Source organism: Sus scrofa, chromosome 14, assembly GCF_054392235.1.
Source record: "Sus scrofa isolate SSC_HxYL_T2T_F1_AM1 chromosome 14, Sscrofa_HxYL_maternal_Yorkshire_Landrace_v2.0, whole genome shotgun sequence".
Classification (NCBI taxonomy): Eukaryota; Metazoa; Chordata; class Mammalia; order Artiodactyla; family Suidae; genus Sus; species Sus scrofa.
Genome location: NC_139396.1, coordinates 111,151,825 through 111,176,796, shown reverse-complemented (window position 1 = coordinate 111,176,796; position 24,972 = coordinate 111,151,825). Strand labels below are relative to the sequence as shown.

At 41.0% G+C, this 24,972-nt stretch overlaps 1 protein-coding gene across 17 annotated transcripts in view; it reads left to right on the top strand.

The window, feature by feature from the left end:
* The first annotated feature begins 11,549 nt into the window (after positions 1-11,549).
* Positions 11,550-24,972, top strand: part of FRMPD2 (FERM and PDZ domain containing 2) — a 119,996-nt gene continuing 106,573 nt past the window's right edge. For 8 of the 17 annotated variants that reach the window (XR_014827503.1, XM_021073051.2, XM_084996471.1 and 5 more), the window contains exon 1: positions 11,550-12,009. The gene's annotated coding sequence lies outside the window, so the exon portion shown is untranslated. The remainder of the gene's footprint in view (positions 12,010-24,972) is intronic. The other 9 variants (XM_084996469.1, XM_021073049.2, XM_084996466.1 and 6 more) reach the window with 2 other exon arrangements.

Sequence of the window (24,972 nt, the reverse complement as noted above, 5' to 3'; positions counted from 1 at the left end):
TTTTGTATTTTAATACATTTAATGATATTTTTTTCCTGCTGTTTGAACAAGGGGCCTCCTTTTTTCATTTTGTACTGGCTCTGCAATTATATAGCTAGCCCTGCCTGAGGCATTGAATTTAGCCGGGATGGTTGTATGATATGAGATAAAAACATGCCCAAATACCTTGTGAAGGTCAGGAAACAAGGAAATGACAGAAGGGAAGCTTGGCAAAGGAATTGTAGACCCCTCAAAACAGGAAGGCCAGGGCCCTAGGGAATGGGAGCCTGAACTTGTGTGAGGACTGAAAGGGTAGCTGTGTCTTCAGGGAGCCAAGGGCAGTCAAGGTAAGCGGGGGAGGGGAGGGAAATGTCTCTGGGGAATCCTGAGGGGAGGGGTCACTGTTGTTGATTGCTTTGTTTCCCCTTGGCAAGGTTCAGGGGAGATGAGTTATATGAACTCAGTTTCAAGCAAGCAGTTACCTCAAGGATGAGGCCAGAGAGTAGGGACTGCCTTGCTCGTAGGAGATTAACTTTTTTTTTTTTTTTAATTTTTTAAAGTTTTATTAAAGGCAAATTGAGGGAGATTAACTTTTTTTTTTTTTTTTTTTGTCTTTTAAGGGCTGCACCCGCAACATATGGAGGTTCCCAGATGAGGGGTCAAATCAGAGCTACAGCTGCCAGCCTCAACCACAGCCACAACAAAGCCAGATCCGAGCCACGTCTGCGACCTACACTACGGCTCATGGCAACACTGGATCCTTAACCCACTGGGTGAGGCCAGGGATTGAACCCTCAACTTCATGGTTCCTAGTCAGATTCAGTTTCCACTGTACCATGTTGGGAACTCTGATGGAGGTTAACTTTTAATTTCATTAAGATTTGTGTAGGTATTTGCATTATATGTTTGTATCAGAAAAAAAAATCTCCACAGGAGGAAAACAGCCTCATTTGGAGTTCCCATGGTGGCTCAGTGGGTTAAGAACCTGACGCAGCCTCCATGATGATGCAGGTTTGATCCCTGGCCTTGCTTAGTGAGTTAAAGATCCAGCACTGATGCAAGCTGCAGCATAAGTCACAGATGTGGCTAAGATCCAATGTTGCCATGGCTGTGGCCTAGGCCTCAGCTTTGGATCTGGTTTGACCCCTAGCTCAGGAACATCCATATGTTACAGGCAGGGCTATAAAAAGATGGAAAAAAATGACTCACTCAAATGGAGTAATTAAGGAGAGTTTAATAAAGGACTATTTCCAGAGGTGTGGGAAGGGGTAAGGGAAACCACTAGGTTCAGATGCATTATCTTGGGGCTGCTGGCAATCATCTGGGAGACTTAACCACCTGGGTCCGGAGGGACAGGGGGAAGGAGTGGTTTTCAGGACCCAGCCAGGCAGCTATAGGAAAGACCCACTTGACAGTATCTGTGGTCTGTGGTAGAAGGGTATAGACAGCCCTCAACACATAGCCAGGGAGGGAATAAATACCCTGATCTCTCATCCCTTCTCCTGCCGCGGCCCATTGCCTCCCATTGACCAAACAGAGCCACAGACAGAAGGCCAGGGAGCCCACTGATACAGTCCATACGGATGTTTCTCTCTCACCTCATCCAAGCACAGAGCAGGTGAGAGTGTGGAGAGTGGATCTGCAGGAACAAAGAGTATCAGGACAGTGTATTACATATGGTATGTCTATTAGACATTCCGCATATGTATTGTATATAATATATGATATCTATCATCTATATGATATCACACCTTGTGTGCTTGTGTCTGTATATACACACACACACACACACATGTGCGCACACACACACACACACACATATATGTATACACATACTGACATACATATACTATATCCAAGGATAGAGGATTCTGGAGTTCAGTACATATATTTATTAGAAAAGAAACATAGCCAAATTGGAGTTTGGGAAGTAAAGAAAAATTACAACAAAAAACTATTACCTGCTACTGTGGAAAGTAACATAATGTCTTTTCTATCCGAGGAAATCTTGATTACTCCATTTTTCTCTGGTCAGCTGAAACCCCCTGCAACTCCCCTCCTCTTTCCCTCTTCTCCCAGTAACAATTTGTTTCAAATTAGCCAACTGAGAGGAATGTGCTCTCTGACCTGACCAAAGGGAAGGGGACAGGTACATCACCTGTGTTAGGGATAAATAGGAAGGGTCTTTTCTTCTTTGTGTGCTTTTTGAGTACCCGCGCCCTTCTGCAGAAGTAAAGAGCCTTGTCAAGATCTCCTGTGTTCCTGTGCCTCATTTTTCCACACGGACATGTGAGCCATGTCCCCAACACTACTAATTTCCCTTACATTCCTTGTTCTTTAAAAACTCTCTGAATACAAAGCTAGCCAGAGAGAAGAGTGCTTTCTCATTTGCTTGGCTATATTTGCCATAGGGCAAGCAGGAACAACCAGGGGCCCAAGTTCCCATGAAGAGGAGGCAGTTCCTAGGTGTGTGTGTGTGTGTGTGTGTGTGTGTGTGTGTAGGGTGGAGGTACAGTGCAGAGACCTGGGTCAGATATGAGAGTTTTAGGGTGGAGTCTGATAATGTGCTTTCCCTCTTGCTCTGTTTGAATGTCTCCATATTTGAACATGATCCTTACTGGCCTAGAGCCAGGTGTAAAAGTTGTGGACTAGTCCACCTGTCCTATAGAGGTATTAAAGTGTGTGTGGGGGGGTGCAGTGCAGAAAGCATAACCTTTGTAACTTAGAAAGTCAATAAAGAAAAGAAAATTATGGAATTCTCTTGAAGCACAGCAGTTCAAGGATACAGCCTTCTCACTGCTGTGGTGCAGGTTCAGTGCCTGGTCCAGGAACTTCCACATGCCGCAGGTGTGGCAGAAACGAAAATTATAAGCTAAACTCATACAAATATAAATGCAAAATTTATAGGCAAAATATTAGTGAACTGGATCCAGTAATATATAAAAAGGATAATTCATCATGACCAAGTTGAACTTATTTCAGGAATGCAGATTTAACATTAGAAAATCAAAATAACCAACTTTAGTAGCAAATGAAAGGGAAAAAAAATCATCTGAACATCTTAATGGATTCTTAAAAAAGTGCTTGATTTTTCAAAACCCACTCATGGTAAATTTTTGAGCAAACTGAATAGAAGGTAATTTCCTTAATCATTATTATGTGTTTACTCAAAACAGCAAACATTATCCTTAATGGCAAAATGCTGAAAACTTTCCGTCTGAATTCAGAAATAAATTAGGAAGCCCACCTCCGTTTCTAATCAATATTATAGATAAATCTTAATCCATATGATAAAGCAAGATAAGAAATAAAATCTAGAAGAATTGGAAATGAATAATCCAAACTGTCATGGTTTAGGAACTATAAGATATGTAGGTAATCCAAGAGACTCTACAGATTAATTATCTTAATTAATAAAGTTTAGCAAAATATATCAACTGACATCAACTCTCACATATGTGAAAGAGGCAGACTTAGGCCATCAGTACCTCACTGAATGAGCAGATAATTCATGTAGCCATAAGAGTGACCCTAGAAAAACCAGCCAGCTGAACCGACTTACAGAATCACAAGCAAATATGTTAAGCCACTAAGCTTTGGGCAAGTCTACTACACAGCAATAGCTAACTGGTGCAAGGTATATCTTTTTTTTTTTTTTTTTTTCATGGCTAAGCCCACCGCATATGGAAATTCCTGGGCTAAGGGTTGAATTAGAGCTGTAGCTGCCAGCATACGCCACAGTCACAGCAACACCGGATCGAGCTGTATCTGTGACCTCTGCCACAGCTTGTGGCAACACTGGATCCTTAACCCACTGAGCAAGACCAGGGATCAAACCTGCATCTTCATGGATACTGGTTGGATTCTTAACCCACTGAGCCACAGTGGGAAGTCCCATAGTGTATATCCTTGACTGGGATTCACTTGGGCCTATGGAGGCCAGGTTTCAGGAATCCTAAAGGTCCCTTGAGAAAGGATATATCATAAAAGAAGAAAGAGACAGAACTAGCTAGCAGGATTCTATGGGAGGACTGTGCCTGAGGAGATATTGTTCCAAGTATATTATGTAGCTAGCAATTCACATGCACTCCAGGGAGATAAAAGCAATTGTGTATGAATTAGGAGTCTCTGTAGCTCTTTTACCCTTTGGGGGCTAGGCAGGCCTGGAAAGGTCCTCCTGAATTAGTACAATAGAACAAGGGAGTGACCTCTTTCCAGCCTCTCAGGTATTGCCTATAACCTTGAGAGAGCCAGGGCCTCAGCGGCTGGAACCTCTCAACAAAGGGCTGTATGCAGAGAGATAGGAGGAACTTGTATGCCAACTCTGCCCATCTCTGCCACAAAGTTGCCAATGGGTCCCCTTTCAGGTGGGCTCTCAGAGAGCAAGTAGAGATAAGGTATACAATGCCCACAGCCCAACAGCTCTGATGACACTAGGGAGTCATGACTCAGACTGACCTGTGGGTTCACGTAGAGACTTTCTTTGGTGGCCCCAGAAAATTGTGGGAGATATCAACTTTCAAGGACCCAAGGTGGAAGCAGGGCTTGCATTTGAATGGACCATATGGACTGTGTATTAATGATAATGAATCTGGTGGCTGGAGGGCCTGGGGATGTGAGAGTGACAGGTACCAACATTTTGAGAGAACAGGCCATGTATCAAGCTAGCACATCCATATCAACTTTATGGAGGGAAAGTGTTATGACTTCTGTTCAGATGAAGAAATCAATTGGTTTGGAGAAGCTAAGTCCCTTGCCCGAGGTCAGCTAGCAGAGTCTGGAAGTGAAACTCAGGTCTGCCTCTAATCACTACTACATGCTGTCTTCCCCCCAAAGTGTCATTTTTCTCTTTAATTTCTAAAACATGGTTGCCTTAATTAAGTAGTATTGCTCACCAAGCAGCCCTCAAGGTCAGCCTGCTAAAGAGCTGTGTGGCCTTTCATGAGGCAATTGGATGTAGTCCCAGCGGTGACCAGCAGGTGTCACGGTGACTGGTGGGATGCAGCATGCTGGGTCTGCCTTGTTGGACATGGGACTGCCCTGTCATTGCCCTTGGAAAGCCTTTCTTTTTAGCAACTTAACAAGAGCAAAGAGAAACATCCCAGACAAGGGTCACTGTTCTTTCTTTATGGCCTCCTCCCCACATTTGGGTGAGTCCTTTAGTCTAGAGGAAGAAATTATATTGACACAGAGTTCATTGCCCAAGAGAATATAAAGAAATCTTAGATTTCTAAAAAAATGCTTTATGCAAAACCCCCTTTTTTTTTTTGTAGGTAGTGGACTACAGAAGTAAATACTGAGGGGTGGTATCTCAGACCTCTTCAGCACTAAACTGTGTAAACAGAGGTTGCCTTTACCATTCTTTGGCCTTCTATTAAGATGTTCCTGCCATGGAATTGATTTCACTTAATGTTTGAGTAAATGATAATATAGATGATAATGTAAACAACAATAACAATACTGATTAACTTGTACTGAGCACATAAAATACCAGGGGTGCCCATGTATTTGCTCATTTAATTCTCACAATCATTCTGTTGTCACAGAGAGGTCCAGTAACTCGTCCAATTTCCTGGGCCCTGTCAGTGGTGGGATAGAAGAAAGAGTCAGTGATTGAATGATGGAGATAAATTCCACTGTTGTCCTGTTCTTTCGGGCCAGGTGTCAGTCTATGAACCGAAAATTCAGGCAGGATGGGGGCCACAGCTGGGAAGGGGGAAGACCTGCAGAGGCAGAATTTCTCTTCCCCAGGTGGGAGGGCAATTGAAGGCATGAGAAGGGATGTTGGGGAGGAAGTGTGCAGATGTGTGTGTGGCTGAGAGCACTGCAGAAAGGCAGAATAGTAAGCTATCACTTTCTCATCTGTTGATCCCAAAGCAGCACTTCCAGCAGGAGTGTGTGTGAGCCAAAGCCATGGTGGGCCATTTATGAATTGAAGTTGTTTCATCTGTCAAGGGAAATGCTTGAGCAAGGAGTGATGGGAAGATAGTGTGCCTGGCCCCTTCCTTCCTGAACAAATCCAGAGAGTGTATTTTTTTTTCTTCATAGGGCTGCACTTGTGGCATATGGAAGTCCCCAGTCTAGGGATTGAATCAGAGCTGCAGCTGCCCGCCTACGCCACAGCAACACCAGATCCAAGCTGCACCCTTGACCTACACCGCAGCTCATGGGAACGCCAGATCCTTAAACCACTGAGCAAGGCCAGGAATTGAGCTTGCATCCTCACGGACACTAGTTATGTTTGTAACCGCTGAGCCACAACGGGAACTCCTAGAGAGTGTATTGATCCTCACTTTCTCAGTGCAGAGAAGCCCCTTTCCTGAATTTTGCTTTCCCATTTTTAGTTGGTCTCTAGAGGGGTCATTTGTCTCCTCCTAGCACCTTGCCAGCAACTGGAATTCATTGCTGTGAGAAGAAAGAACATGGGAACTCAGTGTTTTCAAGCTTCAACTTGGGTGGACTTGACCCGTGTTCATCTCCATCTGTTTTCATGCTGAGGGCCCTTGTCTGCTTCTCCTCTGCCTTCAGAGCTTGTTTCAGTGGATTTTGGCTCCAATGCACTGATGTTTGTCTCAGCTCTGCACTTTTTTTTTTTTTTTTCCCAACTGGGCCACTCCATTTAGCTCGTCACTGCTGAAAGGGGAGCCACCCAAACCACCATGGGAAGGGAGAAGGTGTCTGCATCCACAGCAGACCTTGAGGTGGGTGGTCCTGCATGGGCCATGAGGACCCTCCCCCAGCCTCCTCCCCGTGACTTCTGGCATTGCACCATAGGACCTTTCATGGAAATCTCGGTCAAGAGTGTGCCTTTCCTTCAATTATGGTTCATAGAAAAACACCACCCATATTTTATCTCAGCAGTTGGTAGCCGCATTAACTGAGGTCAATCCTTTCAAATCACACACATCTATCAGATGCCTATGCACCTGACAGGTAAGCTTGGCAGAGTTGGAAATTGTAACCCTGAGACTGGTGAGTAAAGTGGCAGATTCCAGTTCCTGTCCTGACATTTCTGGCTGATCTGCCAGTCTCACTTGGCTCTATTCTCCCTCCCACAGGTCCCTGCCTTCCCTGTACCTTCTGTAGATACAGATCCAGTTCAGCCTGGCCCTGCCCTGCTCAGCACTGCCTGGCCCTAGAACAGCGCCTTTCATGACATTTAACAGGATCCTCCTTCCTTTCTATACAAAGCTTCCTTTCTGCTCATTCATCCTCAAAAACTATCCAGGTACCATCTGCTCTAAATTTGAAACCTGGGTGTCTGGTCTTTAAAAAGTCCCTGCCCTCCCCCACCAATAGGACATACAGTATCAGGCCCTGAGCCAGGCTTTGGCATTTGTCCCTGCCCTGTCCCTGACTCTTCCTCACTGGACCTCCCTCTGGCCTTCTTGATTCTCTAACCCTCTGCACAGCCCACAGACACTTGGGCCCTCCTACTGCTCATCATCTTCCCTGTTCTTCCCAAATTGTTTGCCATCTTGATCTTTCCAGTGTTCACTCTAAATCATTTCCATTTTAAAGTCTGAACCTCATCAGGCAGATGACTTTGAGAGCTACTTTCTTGGAAGGACGGAGGCCTGATATTTTTCAAATTACCTCCATTGGCCTCAACATCTCTGTGCCCTTTCATGTATGCTTTTTGGTTTTTTCTCCCTCTTTCCCACCCCAAGAAAGAACTTCTTCACCTGTTCATGGCTTTCCTTTGTGTTGGTTCTTCAAGTGAAAGGCACACAGGTTTTGAAGTCTGACTGTTATGAGTTCAAATCCTAACTCTACCATCTATTACAGCTATGTGTCTTTGGGCAAATTATTTGACTTTTCTGAGCCTCGGTTTCCCTAATCTGTAAAATGTGGATAATATTCCCTACTGCCTAAGGTGTGTGCATATGGAATCATATACTATGAATATGTGATAAAAGCCTTGGCACTCAGTAGACTCTCATTAAAGTGAGTGTCTTCTGGTCCTGTTCCTCTTTAAGACCTCAGAAGCTATCAGATCCCACATGTGTTTTAACCGGGGTTATGGGAGATAGATTCCAGCTAGGGGTTCTTTGTGCAACCACCACCTCAAGCAAGATGCAGAACTATTCCATCCCTACAAAGATCTCCCTTATGCTATCTCTTTATAATCACCCATTCTCATCCTTCCCCACTAGCAACTGCTAATCTGACTTCCATCTCTATAATTTTAACATTTCAAGAATGTCATATATAGAGAATCATACATATGTGACCATTTGAAATTGTTTTTTCCACTCAGCACAATGCCCTTGAGATCCATTTGATTGTTGCATGTACCAATGATTCATTTGTTTTTCCTGCTGATTAGGGTTCCATGGACCATAGTTTGTTGAACCATTCACCTACTATAGGACATTTTGGTTGTTAACAGTTTCTAACTGTTATAAATAAAGCTGACAAACAACCATGTATAAATTTCTGCATGGACAGAAGTTTTCCTTTCTGTAGGATAAATGCCCAGGAGTTCAACTCCTGAATGTTTAGAATAGTACAATTTATTATTTTAGATGTAATTAATTTGCAATTGATGACAATTTACTTAGTTATTTATCTTTATTTTTTTTTTTTTTAGGGCCACACACGGCATATGGAGGTTTCAAGGCTACTGGTCGAATTGGAGCTGCAACTGCTGGCCTTCACCACAGCCGAAGCAAAGCCAGATCCCAGCCGCCTCTGGGACCTGCACTACAGCTCATGGCAAGGCTGGATCCTTAACCCAATAAGCAAGGCCAGGGATCAAACTTGCATCCTCATGGATGCTATTCAGATTCATTTCTGCTGAGCCACAATGGGAACTCCTTGACACAATTTAAACATTGGCCATAGCTCTGGTATTAAGCCTAAAACATGAGGCATAACTAGGAATCAGTTTTAGTGTTGAATTCTACTTGATCATATATCCTCCTTTCAAGAACTATTTGTAAATATGGATTAACACGGTTTTTGAAAGTGTAACAATTGTATTTTTCAAAGATAGGCCAATTAAAAAATTTCAATACTGAATTAGATTTTTCTTTGCCTTAATTTGAATGAATGAAATCTCCTTTTTTTTTTTTTTTCTTTTTAGGGCTGCACCCGCGGTATATGGATGTTCCCAGGCTAGGGGTAGAATTGGAGCTGCAACTGCTGGCCTACACCCTCTGGGACCTACACCACAGCTCATGGCAACGCCGGACACTTAACCCACTGAGTGTGGCCAGGGATCAAATCTGCAACCTCGTGGTTCCTAGTTGGATTTGTTTCCACTGTGCCATGATGGGAACTCCCAAAATGAATGAAATCTTAACAGAGATAACTACAGAAGGGGATTACTCCTGAGTGCTAATGCAGAAGGGGATTACTCCTGAGTGCCAATGCTTGTAACAAAAAAGGTGAATGTCATGATGACTTTAAGCAGACCAGCATGTCTGCGAATTTGTGGTGCTTTCTGCCCTACCCTGAATCAGTCACATGATGGAAGGAACTCAGTTTCTCTTTCTGGGCTTTAGTTCCTTCAATACAGGATTGACCTGAATAGATTACTAAATAAATATGACCTGGTCTAGCTAAAATGCAGATGCTCCTGGCTCTCCCCCAGGAGATTAAGGTTCAGCCAGTCTCAGGTGGTACTGGGTAATCTACTTTTAATCAAGGTTCAGGTTAAATCTGATACATTGACAAATTTGGGAGAAAGAGCACAAGATGGTTGCAAATACTGTAACATGCTTTACTAGATAATCTGGAGTGCAAGTTGCTTTAAGCAGGAAAAACATAAATTTTTTAAAACATTAATGTTTATTAGTTTTTTAAAAGCAAAAGAACACAATGGGATAAAAGGGGGAAAAGCCAAGAAACAGACAATAATTTCCCTGAATAAGTAATGGCTAATGACTAAACAATAACAATTCAAAAACTCTCTCCCCAAAGCAACCACTAAGTTTCCAATGATACCTTCTAGATAGAGAATATAACTATATAGTTGAGTTATAATACATATAAAGTATATGAATATTTTTAATATTTACATATTGTACATATATTTATGCTAAGGGGAATCATACAGCCCTATTCCACAGCTTTTTTTTCTTTTTTTCTTTTTTAAGGCAGCACCTGCAGCATATGGAAGTTCCAAGGCAAGAGGTCAAATTGGAGCTGCCCCTACTGGCCTAGGTCACAGCCACAGCAATGCCAGATGTGAGCCATGTCTGTGACCTACACCACAGCTCAGAGCAACACCAGATCCTTAACCCACTAAGAGAGGCTAGGGATCAAACCCTCAACCTCATAGATACTAGTCAGGTTTGTTACCACTGGGCCATGATGGGAGCTCCCACATCTTTTGTTTTTTATTTTTTTATTTTTGTCTTTTTTCTTTTTTGGTCATGCAGCCCGAGGCATATGGAGGTTTCCAGGCTAAGGGTCTAATTGGAGCTATAGCTGCCGGCCAACGCCACAGCCACAGCAATGCCAGATCCGAGCCGTGTCTGCGACCTACACCACAGCTCATGTTGACACCGGATCATTAACCCACTGAGTGAGGCCAGGGAACGAACCCTCAACCTCATGGTTCCTAGTCAGATTTGTTTCCTTTCAGCCATGACGGGAACTGCCCCCTTTTGTTTTTTAAAATGTTTTCTTGGCAAGTGTTAAATGCCAGCATACACAGAGCTCCATACCTCTGCACAGCTGTGTACTTGGTTTTCCACTGTGTGAACTACAATTTATTTATCTGTTCACTCTTCCTGGACATTTTGGTGGCTTTTAATTCTTTGCTATACAAAAAAACCATTGCAATGAGCATCCTTTTTTATAAGCTCAAGTGACCTTTTGCAAAACTGTTTATGGGGTCAGTCCCTCGCAGTTGGTTTTGCAAATGACATGTGCATTTACAATTTTAATGACTATCACCCAATGCCCCGCTGAGAGGTTGCACTAATCTACATTCCCACTAGTGGCAAAGGACTACTTACCATCCACTGGTTTCATCAAACGTCATTATTTTTATTTTGTGCTCAATATGTGAAATAAATGCATAGTTTCTTTTTTTTAAGTCACTGTTTTGAAATTGCTATTGACTTAAAGTGCTCTAAAGATCTATATTCCTCCATGTCTACCTCTAAAGTACTGTAATCGATCTATTTCACGCTATTCTCTCTCTCTGATGGCTCCTTTCTGAACTTAAGCACCAGAGAATGTGGGAATTCCTTTTCCCTTTTCTCCAACCACAATCTTCCTTCCAAAAAAAATTTTTTTAATTGAGGGATGACCAACATGCAAAAAAGGGTATATATTTAATGTATGCAACCGGAAGAATATGTAAATCAGTGTACACTCATGAATGAAACCATTACTACAATCTATGCCATAAACGTATCTATCTCCAAAAGTTTCCTCATGTCCTATTATTATTATTATCATCATCATTGTGTGCATGTATGTGATGATCACAATCACATTCCTCTTGCCTTCCCACTGGCACATTCAGGTCATCATTCGTTTCTCATTATAATCTTGCATGTTTCTCTGTCTTTTCAGTGCAGGTTCAAAAGGGCATGGAGAGCGGTTGAGTTAATGAAATAAGTCTCAGCTCTTGGCTGGCCCCCTGGTTCCTTGCAAGGCTCTTTCTTTTTATTGGACAAGAAGATAAAATGACATCATTGTCAAAGCCCCTGCTGAGCTGCAATCCCATTGCCTTCAGTGGCATCTAATCCAGTTGAGCTCTTACAGATGCTCACGGATCACCAGCTTTGAGGATACTGGCTGCTGGGCTGGCTCTGCCTGCTAACAGGCTGGAGGCTGCACAGGGCTGGGGCACGAGAGCAAGCAGCAGCAAGGGAAGGGCCCTTGTTGACTCACTTGCTGGGCCTCCAAGTGCTTAGTAACAAACAATCAACAAAGGCAGCAGCACAGGCGACAGAGGCAGCTCAGCGGAGAGAGAAGAGCCCCGCTCCTTGATGGAAAATTGTCTATGATGAAGGCCTAGACCAGGTCACGAAGGATATTTGGAGGCAGACTTGACACAGGACCCAGGTACTCCTTGGCATCATTCACTTCTCTCCTATCAATCTGGATCAAGGGAAGGGCACACCCATTCACTGGGTCTGGGTATTGAGAATTAGGATAACTCAGCTGGTTCTTTGCAGTGTTGTTTGGAGTATTACTTGTTCCAGGCTACTGGTACGGGTGGATTTGGATGGTGCCTTTGTTTTTAATGAGGAAAGGATGGGCTCAACAGAGGGACCTTGGAGTTTAGAGTCAGACCAACCCTTGCTGGAATCACTGCTTTGCTATATTCAACATCTGTTCAAATTCCAACAAATGCTTTAACTTTCCTGAGACTCAGTTTTCTCACCTGCTAAGTGGGGAAAATAGTATACCCATTGCAGTGATATTGAAGACACATGAGGTAACACGTAAGGCACTTAGCATGTGCTTGGAGCATAAAAGCAGCCCAATAAATAATAGCTGTTGGAGTTGCTGTCATGGCTTAGTGGTAAGGAACTCGACTAGTATCCATGAAGATACAGGTTCAATCCCTGGCCTTGCTCAGTGGGTTAGGATTTGGTATTGCTGTGAGTCGTGGTGTAGGTTGCAGAGGAGGCTCAGATCCCGTGTTGCTGTAGCTGTGGTGTAGGCCAGCAACTTTAGCTCTAATTTGACCCTGAGCCTAGGAACCTCCATATGCTGCAGGTATGGCCCTAAAAAGCATTAAAAAAAAATGCGGTCACTATCTTTCAGTAATGAGTATTTTGGTTATAGGAGGTCAGCAATTTAAGGTAAACAGTCTCAAGCCAGGTCTAGTTGACTCCCAAAAAACAAGGAAAAAATTTAAAAAGTGTTGGTGATTCATTTGGTATTATACATAGGCTTAAAGGAAAGAAAAACTCAGTTGAGTTGTTTTAACACTTTAAACAACCTTTTTTTAAAGTAACAATTGGATTCAGAGGTGAATATCTCACTAAATCTGTGCTTTGCTATAGGCTATTACCTGAAACTAATCATTTAGTTTATCAATTCAACAAGCACTTACTAGGTATATCCTGAGTGCCAGGCTGGGTGCTAGGTGACCTCTCTCTGCTCAGAAGATCTTCTAGGTGAGTGTGGACCCAGTGAGGTAGACCTACACAAGAGCCTGCAATGGGGGCAATGCCAAAGGGGCTCAGGCTCCTGGAAGCAGTGTTGTCTGAGCACTGTTTGAATATTAGGTGGGAACTAGCAGGAAGCGGGAGGCGGGGAGCTGGAGAAAGGCATCCTTGGCAAATTAAAGCACGTGCAAAGGCCCAGTGGCATGAATAAGTAAAGTACATTCCTAGAACAGCAGGCAGTTTGGAAGAGTTTTAGTGAAGTACAACTGTGGGCATCTGATAAGAGAATAGGCTACCAAGGTGGACAGGGCAGATCAAGGAAATCCTTCTATAATTTGTCTTTCATTCAGTAGGTCCTGCAGAGCCACTGATAGTTTTATTGAAGGGGGTGTCATGATTGCCTTTAAATATTAGAAATATTATTCTGAGAGTAATATAGGCATGGGATTGAGGAGAGTGAACCTGGAATAATGATGAATAGTCTAACCTAAGGAAACAATAGTGGGGATGTTGAGAACTTCCAGGCAGGTGCTGCCTGGAAAAACCAAACATGTATACATACATATGTAAGTTCATTATAAATGTTGTTGATGTGAAGGACGTGCATTGCACAATTTATAAGTAATAAATTATCCAATACTCTTAATTGCTGATTCTGTATAGCCAACTGATTCACGTGGAATGTTTTCATTGATTTTTGCTGAACTCTTGTATCCTTAGTCAGCCTATGTTTGCAGTTGACCAATGACTATAGTTTCAGCATTGACTGATATTTTTGTTTACACTGACAAGTAAGCAATGAAGGTGAATGTGTTAACTCCATTCATTAATCAATGACATAAATGATGTTTTTGCTGAATTGAACAATAGTTTTGAGTTCTGGAAGAATGTCTCCTCAAATTTTGTTCTATTTACAATATAATAGTTGCTGACATGGCACACTTTTAGCTTTCATTTGCATTGTTAGTGTTTTAAGTTTTGTTGATTGAAAAAAAAAGCACCATCTAAAAATTGAAAATTATATTTTATTTGACGACATTACTGAATGTATGTAGCCTGGGAAGGCAGCATTTCAGATAGCTGGGACTATTCCAAAGAGGTAAGGGAGGAACCAGGATATAGAGGAATTTTTGTTGAAAAGGAAAAAGAAACAAACAAAAAACTATGTAATTGAACATCAAAAGATTACTATTAATCATAAAAAACAGACATCTCCAGTTAATGATTTTAGTGTCTTTCTACGTATGGAAAGATGCAAGAGTCTGAGCTCATTGAAGTTATTCTTTGGATATGCATCCGAACTATCTAAGGCCAGTATCCTGTTTTTCTCCATCCTGAATTTCCCTGGGGCCCGCAGTTGGGTGGCTGCAGTAGCTAATGGCTTAAAGGCAGCAACATTTGTTGTTTACTGAAATGGCAGGCAACGTTTTTTTCGTTGTTGTTATTCACAGTCTAGACAATCAACAAAAACAACAAACCAAGCCCTGATTTGTAGCTTTTGCCAATTCCTTTTGTGTAAATACTCCCACCATGGCCAATTCTAAGCTCCCAATTCTATATCTCTGACCACAAAGCTGGAAGAGATATGCACCAGCCCACCGATGTATATAATTTCTACCATATACATGGAATCGATTTAAATAAACATAGACAACATAATATATAGTAAAATAATTAGGAAATAGTGAGTTTTGAGTATGTTGTTAATATAATTTATTTAATTGGAAGTTTTTATAACTTAATTTTTTGTAATATCTGTGTTTAACAATCAGCTTGCAAAATTTCTAGAGATTCAATAATTGGCTCTCAGCAGTCAGTAGAAGCCTTCTTCAGCACATCATAGGATCTAAGAGGGTTTTAAAGAGGCAGAATCCATGGGGATGGGAATATCATTAGTAGGGATGGGAGACAGGGGGACAAAGAAAGTGATTAGGAAGAACACCTGCTTCTTTCTATGGGCAAATATATCATTCATTAAAATATGAAACACAGGAATGGATTCAGGGGTGAAAGTCAATGCTGTACTTTTTTGTAAAGACCAATATGGGGAAATTGCTATGGATTTAAATATAGAACGGAAAAGGATGAGGGATGTTTGCAGCCGTCCAGAGATGTCACTGGACTTCAGATCCCTGCAGGCACAGTGCTCACTCCCCTGGTGGGATCCTATTCTTTGAATTCCCAATGTCTAACCCCTTAGGTCTGGCTCATTAGTACTCAATGGAATTTATTTTGGCTAAGTTATGAGGCATTAATACTTTTATTTTTAAAATCGTGTTTATTTTGCCCTTCTATAAGAAGGATGTAATGCTACTTAGTATAAAGTGTTTTTAGCCTAAAACATCCAGAAAGCAATGTAAACCTTCCTGGACAGACTCTTGGGTTCAGTCCTTTGTCCAGGATGCCTCTTCATCAGTCTTGCTCGTTGGACTGGAGGTTTTGGAGGAAGGTGAGGGTTGGCTCAGAGGGACCTGCTCAACTAAAGAGGTGCTCTTGTTGCCAGGGAAGTATGGACAGGTCCCACAGCATCATGTGTGGGATCGTGAATGAAAATAGCCCTGTTGGTTACTTCTCCCCCCCGCCTTTTTTTGTGTGTCTTTTTGCTATTTCTTGGGCCGCTCCCGTGGCATATGGAGGTTCCCAGGCTAGGGGTCTAATCGGAGCTGTAGCCGCTGGCCTACACCAGAGCCACAGCAACGCTGGATCTGAGCCGCGTCTGCAACCTACACCACAGCTCACGGCAATGCTGGATCGTTAACCCGCTGAGCAAGGGCAGGGACCGAACCCGCAACCTCATGGTTCCTAGTCGGATTCGTTAACCACTGAGCCACGACGGGAACCCCTACCTCTCCCCTTCTCAATCCCCCTAGTCTCTGGCCCTGGTGGTGGCTCCCCCTGACCCCCATCATCCCTTTTTGAAGGTCCCTTTGGCCCAATGCTTTTGTGTTCAGGCCACAGAAGCCCACTGGACCCTGAGCAGCTGGTCCCAGTTTATGGCCTCAGTTCATCCTCTGATATGTCTGTGACCTACACCACAGCTCATGCAACACTGGATCCTTAACCCACTGAGCAAGGCCAGGGATTGAACCCAATCCTCATGGATACCAGTCAGGTTTGTTAACCACTGAGCCACGACGGGAACTCCCAACCTGACTTAGAACCTTCCATCTTAGCCATTATGCTTTGCTATTCTGCTTTCCTTCCAGGCTTTTTGGCCCTGAGGTGGGTGTTTTGGTTGCTTTCCTCCCAGATCTTTGCTTCCAAAGACTGGCTAACTCCTCTTCCCTAGACTTGGTCTTCATTTTATTCTTGGGCCCTGGAAGCTCTTTTATTAATTGCCCTTAATTTTCTTGCCTTGCTCTTAGACCTCCTGATCCTTATATTTCCTTACTTTTACATGGTTGTAATAGCTTATGTCTATAATTTACATTAGGATTCACTTGGTGTTATACATTCCATTGGTTTCAACAAATGTGAAATGACATTACGATATCATACAGAATAGTTTCACTGCTCTACACAGCCTCTGCATTCCACTTAATCACCTGTCCCTCCTTCCCAACCCTTAGAAACCACTGATCTTTTGACTGCTTCTGTAGATTTGCCTTTTCCAAAATGTCATATAGGTGGAATCATACCATATGTATGATTTTTCAGACAAAATCCTGTGCATTCAGGGCAGTATGGCTATAGACCATAAGCAACTTTTTCAGATTGGCTTTTTCCACTTAGTAACAGGCATCTAAGTTTCCTCCATGTCTTTTCATGGTTTGATAGCTCATTTCTACTTATCCTTAAATAACATTCCAGTGGCTGGATGTACCATATTTTATTCCTTCACCTACTGAAGGTTATCTTGGTTTTAGCAATTATAAATAAAATTATTATAAATATCCATGTGTAAGCTTTATATAAACATAAGCTTATAACTCCTTTGAGTAAATACTGAGGAGTACAATTGCTGGATTGTGTAATAAGAGTATGTTTAGTTTTGTAAGAAATTGCCAAACTGTCTTCCAAAGTAGCTATACCATTTTGCACTCCCACCAGCAATGAATAAGAATTCCTATTGCTGGACATCTTTGCAGCATTTGGTATTTTCAAGGCTCTGGATTTTGGCTATTCTAGTATCATTCTGACTGCTCTTGTTTAAGCACATACACATTAAGTTTTGTTTTGTCTTCTTGAATGTTGACTCCTTTATTTTTATGTAACGCCTCTTTTTGTCTCTAATCATTTTCTTTGTTCTGAAGTCTGCTTTGTCCGAAATTAAGGTAGTTACTCCAGCGTTCTTTTGATTTGTGTTAGTATGATGTATCATTCTCTATCCTTTTAATCAATCTGTGCCATTATGTTTAAATTATCCTTCCTTTTTCCCTCCCTCCCTCCCTTCCTTACTTTCTTTTTTGTCTTTTTTAGGGATGTACCCATGGCATATGGAAGTTCTCAGGCCAGGGATCAAATTGGAGCTGCAGCTGCCAGCCTATACCACAGCATCTGCCACCTACACTACAGCTTCCAGCAATGCTGGATCCTTAACCCACTGAGCAAGGCCAGGGATCAAACCCACATCCTCATGGATACTAGTTGGGTTCTCAAACCCCTGAGCCACAACTGGAACGCCCTGCTTTCTCTAGTTTTATGTAAGCATTTTGTATATTTTCATTTTCTCTTCTGTCTCAGCATGTTATTTATACTTCTTTTTAAAAAATATTTTAGTTCCCTAGAGCTTGCAGTACACATTAGAACTAATCTAAGTTCACCTTCAGTGAACACCATACAACTTCATGTGTAGTGCAGGTGCCTATAACAGTGAAATCCCAATTTCTCCCTCCCTCCGCTGGCTCTTATTCATTTCACTTATTCATAAAGTGTAATCACGCATTACATTGTGCTGTTATCACTTCAGTAAAGTTATCTTTTAAATCAATTAAGAATAAAAGAAATAACTGGTTTAATTGTACCTTCATTTTCTTCTTTGACATTCTTCTTTATCGATCTATCATCTATCATCTCTGGGTTTCTGATCTATATCATTTTGCTTCTTTCTTAAAAACTTTAAAAAATGTTTTTTATTGAAGTATAGTGTATTTGCAATGTTGCGTTAATTTCTTTTTCTTTTCTTTCTTTTCTTTTTTTTAGAAGTGCACCAGCAGCGTGTGGAAGTTCCCAGGCTCAGGGTTGAATTGGAGCTATAGCTGCCAGCTTATGCAACAACCACGGAAACTTGGGATCCGAACCTTTACTGCGATCTATACCACAGATCGTGGCAATGCCGGATCCTCAATCCAGTGAGGAAGGCCAGGGATCCAACCTACATCCTCATGGATACTAGTCTGATTCTTTCCCACCATGCCACAACAGGAACTCCCTAATTTCTGCTGTATAGCAAAATGATTCAATTTTTTTTTTCTTTTTATGGCCACACCTGTGGCATATGGAAGTTCCTGTGCTCAGGGTGGAATCAGAGCTGCAACTGGGGCCTAGCCACAGCCACAGCAACACTGGATCCCAGCTGCATCTGTGACCTATGCTGCACCTTGTGGCAATGCTGGATCCTTAACCCACTGGGCAAGGCCAGGGATCAAACCCACATCCTCATGGACGCTATGTCAGTCACAGAGGAATGCCTCAACTTCTTCTAACATCTTTGTTTTTGTCTCCCCTGCTGTTTTTGCATTTCTCTAAAAACTCCTTAAATAGAATCCTTGCAGTTCTTTCCATTGTCATCCTATTTTTATACAGGAGACCTGTTGATGTGCTGGTAGGGTGTGGAAGAGAAGTTGTGTTCTATAATCCTATGGTTAGGTCTCAGTCTTTTGGTAAGCCAGTTTCCTTGGGCTGTGACCTTCACAATTCTTAGCTTTCTTCTCCCTTATGGTGAGACAGGAAGGCTAGAGGCACTAGATTTGGGTATGTTCCTTCCCTCCTGTTGGTTAGACTCTGGTAAAGTAGTTTCCCTTGAGAGGGAGATCAGAATGCTCTTGGCTTATTTCAAATGCTTAGATTTTTCTTCCCTGATAGAAAGCATGAGGGGATTTTCTCAGATATCCTCCTACAAGAATGTGGTGGGACTCTTGGAGATAAAACTCATAAAAGTTTTGAGCTCTCTCAGACTGGACCCTACAGAATTTTTAGTTATTAAGCTAGTCTACCCTTAACCTCCAAAGTTTGTCAATTACTAGCATTGTGAAAAACATACCAGCTCTTTTTTTTTTTTTTTTTTGACGTGGATCTCTTTTTATTTATTTGGTCTTTAGTTTCAGCAGTTTTGGGTTTTCAGTATGTTAAGTCTTGCATAGGTTTTTTTTTTTTTTTTTTTTTTTATATATTTTATTTTCCCACTGTACAGCAAGGGGGTCAGGTTATCCTTACATGTATACATTACAATTACAGTTTTTCCCCCACCATTTCTTCTGTTGCAACATGAGTATCTAGACATAGTTCTCAATGCTATTCAGCGGGATCTCCTTGTAAATCTATTCTAGGTTGTGTCTGATAAGCCCAAGCTCCCGATCCCTCCCACTCCCTCCCCCTCCCATCAGGCAACCACAAGTCTCTTCTCCAAGTCCATGATTTTCTCTTCTGAGGAGATGTTCATTTGTGCTGGATATTAGATTCCAGTTATAAGTGATATCATATGGTATACCAGCTCTTAAAGCCACTAAACTAGCTGTGTGAACACTTTCCTTCCTGGTACTGACTCCTGCCACTTCTGTTAATGGTAAGCTGTGGCCCTGTGTTTACACATCCCTTTAGTTTTGGGAACATCAGTTTGCTTTGAGACCTCAGTACTCTGATAGCTCTAAGAAGGGGTGCTGATGTCAATTTATTTAACTTTTTTCCTTTTTCTTTCTTGTCTTTTTACCTTTTCTAGGGACACACCCAAGGCATATGGAGGTTCCCAGGATAGGGAACCAATTGGAGCTGTAGCCACCCGCCACAGCCACAGCCACAGCAACGCCAGATCCGAGCTGTGTCTGCAACCTACACCACAGTTCACAGCAACGCTGGATCCTTAACCCACTGAGCAAGGCCAGGGATCGAACCCGCAACCTCATGGTTCCTAGTCGGATTTGTTAACCACTGAGCCACGACGGGAACTCCTAACTTTTTTTCTTATTGTGAGGACGGGAGTAATGACTTCCAAACTCTTCACATGTTGGAGCAGAAATTGGAAGTCTTCCTGTTGTGTATTTTTAAACTTAATTCATGTAAATGACATACCAAAGTTTTATTTTTTTTAAATGAAGTCCAATATATCACTTGCTTTTCATGGATTTTGAATTTGTTATCTTGCTTAAGAAGGCTTTCACCATTTCATTTATAAATAAATTCATCAACAGTATTATGTCCTAGGAGTTTCCATTGTGGCTCAGGGGTAATGAACCCGACTAGTATCCATGAGGATGCAGGTTCGATCCCTGGCCCCACTCAGTGGGTTAAGGATCTGGCATTGCTATGAGCTGCAGCGTAGGTCACAGACGTGGCTTGGATCCCCAATTGCTGTGGCTGTGGCTGTGGCTCAGGCCAGAAGCTCCAGCTCTGATTAGACCCCTAGCCTAGGAACATCCGTATGCTGTGGATGTGGCCCTATTAAAAAAATATACTGTATCCTAAATCTCTCCCTTTCCTTCCTTCCCCCTTCTCCTATATAGATACATAATATTTAGTACTTTAATTAACTTAATTTTTGTGTGGGGGGTGAAGTAGGAATTTTTGCCAAATAAATAACTATTAATACCAGTAGCATTCATTAGTCAATGTATCTCTCCTCACAGATTTAAATGACTAAATTTTCAAAGTCCCCTGGTGGTTCAGTGGGTTAAGGATCCAGTGTTGTCACTACTGTGCCTCGGGTCAGTGCTGTGGCACAGTTTGATCCCTGGCTCAGGAACTTTCATATGCTGTGGGTGTGGCCAACAATAAAAAAGTAAATAAATAAATTACTAAATGTTCTTATTCATTTTGGTCTATTTCTATTTCATATTCTGTTTCATTAGTCTGTTCATATGCTACTACTACACTGTTTTATTCATAAGTGTTTTATAATACAACTTTTTTTGTTCTAACACTGGGTAAAAAGTCTTTGCAGCTTCTTCATTAACACTTTCAGATTCATCAGAGATCCTACCATCGTGAAAAACATACCAGCTCATAAAGCCACTAAACCAGCCCTGTGAACACTAAAGGACAACACACTTGAAATAGTTTAGCATTAATGAAAAGGTCTTTGTATATTGCCAAGAATTTTCCTTAAATTGTGGAATAGCTTTCCCCTAATGGCTTCTGTATTGTGTTTGATCTTTGGTCTTTCCATTGCCTTTATTATTCTTATTTCTCGACTTCATTTACATTTTTTTGAACTAGCAATCAATTATTCCAGCTAGATAACTTTCTTTTATTTTCACACTGTCTCTAATTGTGTGCAACAATCTTGATGCCCTTGATTCAGTAGCTCAGGGGATGTCCCCTGTTCTTTCATTTTAAAAAATACTTCAGAATTTCATGTTTTTCTTTCATTGTTAAAACTTGTCTTCTCATACCTTGCCAGAAGAAATTATATCACAGTATGGTTCTGTGGCGATTTCAAACTACTTTGTATGCTTAATATTTAGAATCCAACATTTGGCTAATGATGCAGAAAGATCAGAGAAAACTTCGATAGAATACTTCCAAAGCATAGTAAAAGAACACTTGGTGTTCATTTGTTATTACTTGTGGTGCAAAACATCTCTGTTCTAGGAAAAAGACTAAATGATTACCAGTGTTATTTCTATATTATATTGTCTTCGTTTCCCCTATTTACCAATCATGTAAGAAATAATTTATATAAAAGAAATACATTTGTTGATCATGATTTATTAGAAAAATATGTTAAGGTTATTATTGTTCAAGTCTTCAATATCATTATTTTATTTGACTAATCGATTTCTAAGAAAAATATGTTATAATTTCTTCCTATGATTTTCAATTTGTAAATTTCTCCTGGTTATTCTGTCAACTTTTTCTTTGTAGACTTTGTGCTTGTATTTTTGGAGCATTTAAGTTCATGGATTTTTTTTGGGGGGGGCCACACCCATGACATGTGGAAATTGCTGTGCCAGGGATTGAACCCGTGCCACAGCAGCAACTGGGGCTGCTGCAGTGCCAATGCTGGCTGCTTAACCTCTTGCGATGCAACGGAACTGCCATAATTGGTATTTTTTTGGGGGGGGGGTTTCTTGGTTATTGTTTTGATAAAGATTTAACTTTTGTCTTTTATTAATATTGCTATACCAGCTTTCTCTTAGTGCTTCCGTAGCACTCTCATCCTCAATTCTGTCTTTACAATTTTTTTGCAATTTTGTTTTAGATGGCTTCTTTTAATTAATTTAAGCAAGATTTTCCTTTTCCTCTAATCTAATGAACTCAGTTTTTGAAAAGTTTTTTTATTGACATTAAAGATATGTAAAGAAAAGTGTAAAAATCATAAGTGTGCTCCTGGATGAATTTTCACAAACTGAACACATCTGCATAACCAACACCCAGACTAATAAACAGAACATTATCAGCTTGACAGAAGCCTTAAGTGTTCCCTTTCACCTCTACCCTGACTTCTAACAGGATGGCTTAGTTTTACCACTCTTTAAAAAAACTATATAGGGAGTTCCCGTCATGGCGCAGTGGTTAACGAATCCGACTAGGAACCATGAGGTTGCGGGTTCGATCCCTGCCCTTGCTCAGTGGGTTGAGGATCAGGCGTTGCCGTGAGCTGTGGTGTGGGTCGCACACGCGGCTTGGATCCAGTGTTGCTGTGGCTCTGGCGTAGGCTGACAGCTACAGCTCCGATTAGACCCCTATCCTGGGAACCTCCATATGCCGTGGGAGCGGCCCAAGAAATGGCAAAAAGACAAAAAAAAAAAACTATATAGGTTAAATTAGACAGAAAACACTTTTTCGCATGGATTATTTTGCTCAATGTTCTGTTTATCAGATGTGTTTATTTGTAGTTTGTTCAATCTCATTGCCATAGAGTATTTTATTGTGTGGTATATATATTATAATTTACCTATCTGTCCTACTGTTGAAGCCATTTGAGTAGTTTCCAATTTGGTGAGACTATGAATAGTGCAGCTATGTCCTTTCCCTACATGCCTTTTGTTGACATGTATATACTTGTTGAGAATATATTGAAGAGTAGAAATTTGGGTTATGGAGTAGGCATGTTCTTAACTTTTGTTGATATTGCCAGGTAGTTTTTTTTTAAGTCATTGTACTAATTTAGACTTCTGCCAATGAGACATGAGAGTTCCAGTTATTCAATATCTTCATCAATACTTGGTAGTTTATGTCTTTTTCATTTCAGTCCTTCTGATGGGTGTATAGTGGTATCTCTTTGTGATTATAATTGGAATTCTCAGATGATTGTTAAAGTTGAGCACATTTTTATGTTTGTCTGTTGGTCAGATGAGTATTCTCTTTTTGTGATTTGCTTATCCAATTTTGTCCTTTTTTTTTTTTCCCCCAGTGGTCTGTTTTTTTAAAATTGACTTGTGGTAGTTTTAAAAGTACGTCCTGGATTCCTGGATAGGAGTCTTTTTTAAAATATAAGTATTACAAATATCTTCTCCCCCTCTGGGTTACCATTTTACTCTTTAGCGATGTCTTGATAGATAGAGTAAATTCAGTCTTTTTGTAGGTATATTTAATCTTTCTACATTTACTGACTTCTGGTATATTATTGATGGTATATTATTGATTGGTCTTACTTTGTGTGATTTATTTATCATTATTTTTCTTTGTTTTCCCCTTTCCTGCCTTATGTTGGATCAATAAACTTTTTATACTCTTTTCATAATACTCTGCTGATTTGGAAACTGTAGAGTGGCTTTCTAATTTTTGAGATGAGTATCCTAATTTTCTTCAGCTTATATGCTACTGTTAAGATATAATTTCTAAGATGAGTGTAATTGCTTTGTAGATAATTTGTCTTTGTATCTGATAAAATATAGGCTTTGTCTTTGATGTTCTGCATTAGTGCATTGTTACTGGAAGGTGGCCTAGGTGTGAGCTCATTTTTTATATTAATTAATTAATCAAAAAAATCTTTTTCCTTTTTTTTTTGGCCACATCTATGGCATGTGGAAGTTTCTGGGCCAGGGATCAAAACTGCACTGCAGTTAGGTCCTACTCCACAGCTGTGGCAACACCAGATCCTCAACCTGCAGCACCACACGGAACTTTCATTGTATTTTTTGATGCATTTCAAAGAAAGTTGGAGACATTATACCTATACACTTTCAACCTACATATCATTAAATAAAATTCAACGACCTGATTTAAATTTAATTTTTATAATTTTTAATTTTTATTACTTACCAGCTATATGCATTTGAGTGTGTGACTTCAGTTCTCTGAAATATGGATTTCTAATAGGAAAAACGCTGATATTAATAGCTACTTTACTGAGGGTTGTTAGGTGGCTTAAGAGAAATTATAAAAGTTATGAACAAACATGTATTTATTTATAGATAAATATTTAGGTGTACATATTTACTTATAATGCATGCTATAGGTTTAATATACATAGTCATAATTATTGTTATTATTAATCTGTAGCCTAGAGGACAAGAGTGAGTTATCATTGACTCTCCTTCCTACTCACCTAAACTAAGCTCTTTACCAGGAGGATCATGCTTACAGGGGGCTGCTGAGGGCAGAGGAATGATGCATTACACAGTGATTTCCCTACCATAGCATGAGTTGTCCTTTTCTCTCTGGAATTTGTGAGCACAAATATATGCATATTTTTGTCTTTTTAGGGCCGTGCCTGCGGCATAGGGAAGTTCCCAGGTTAGGGGTTGAATTGGAGCTGTGGCTGCTGACGTACACCACAGCCACAGCAAAGCCAGATCCGAGCCGAGTC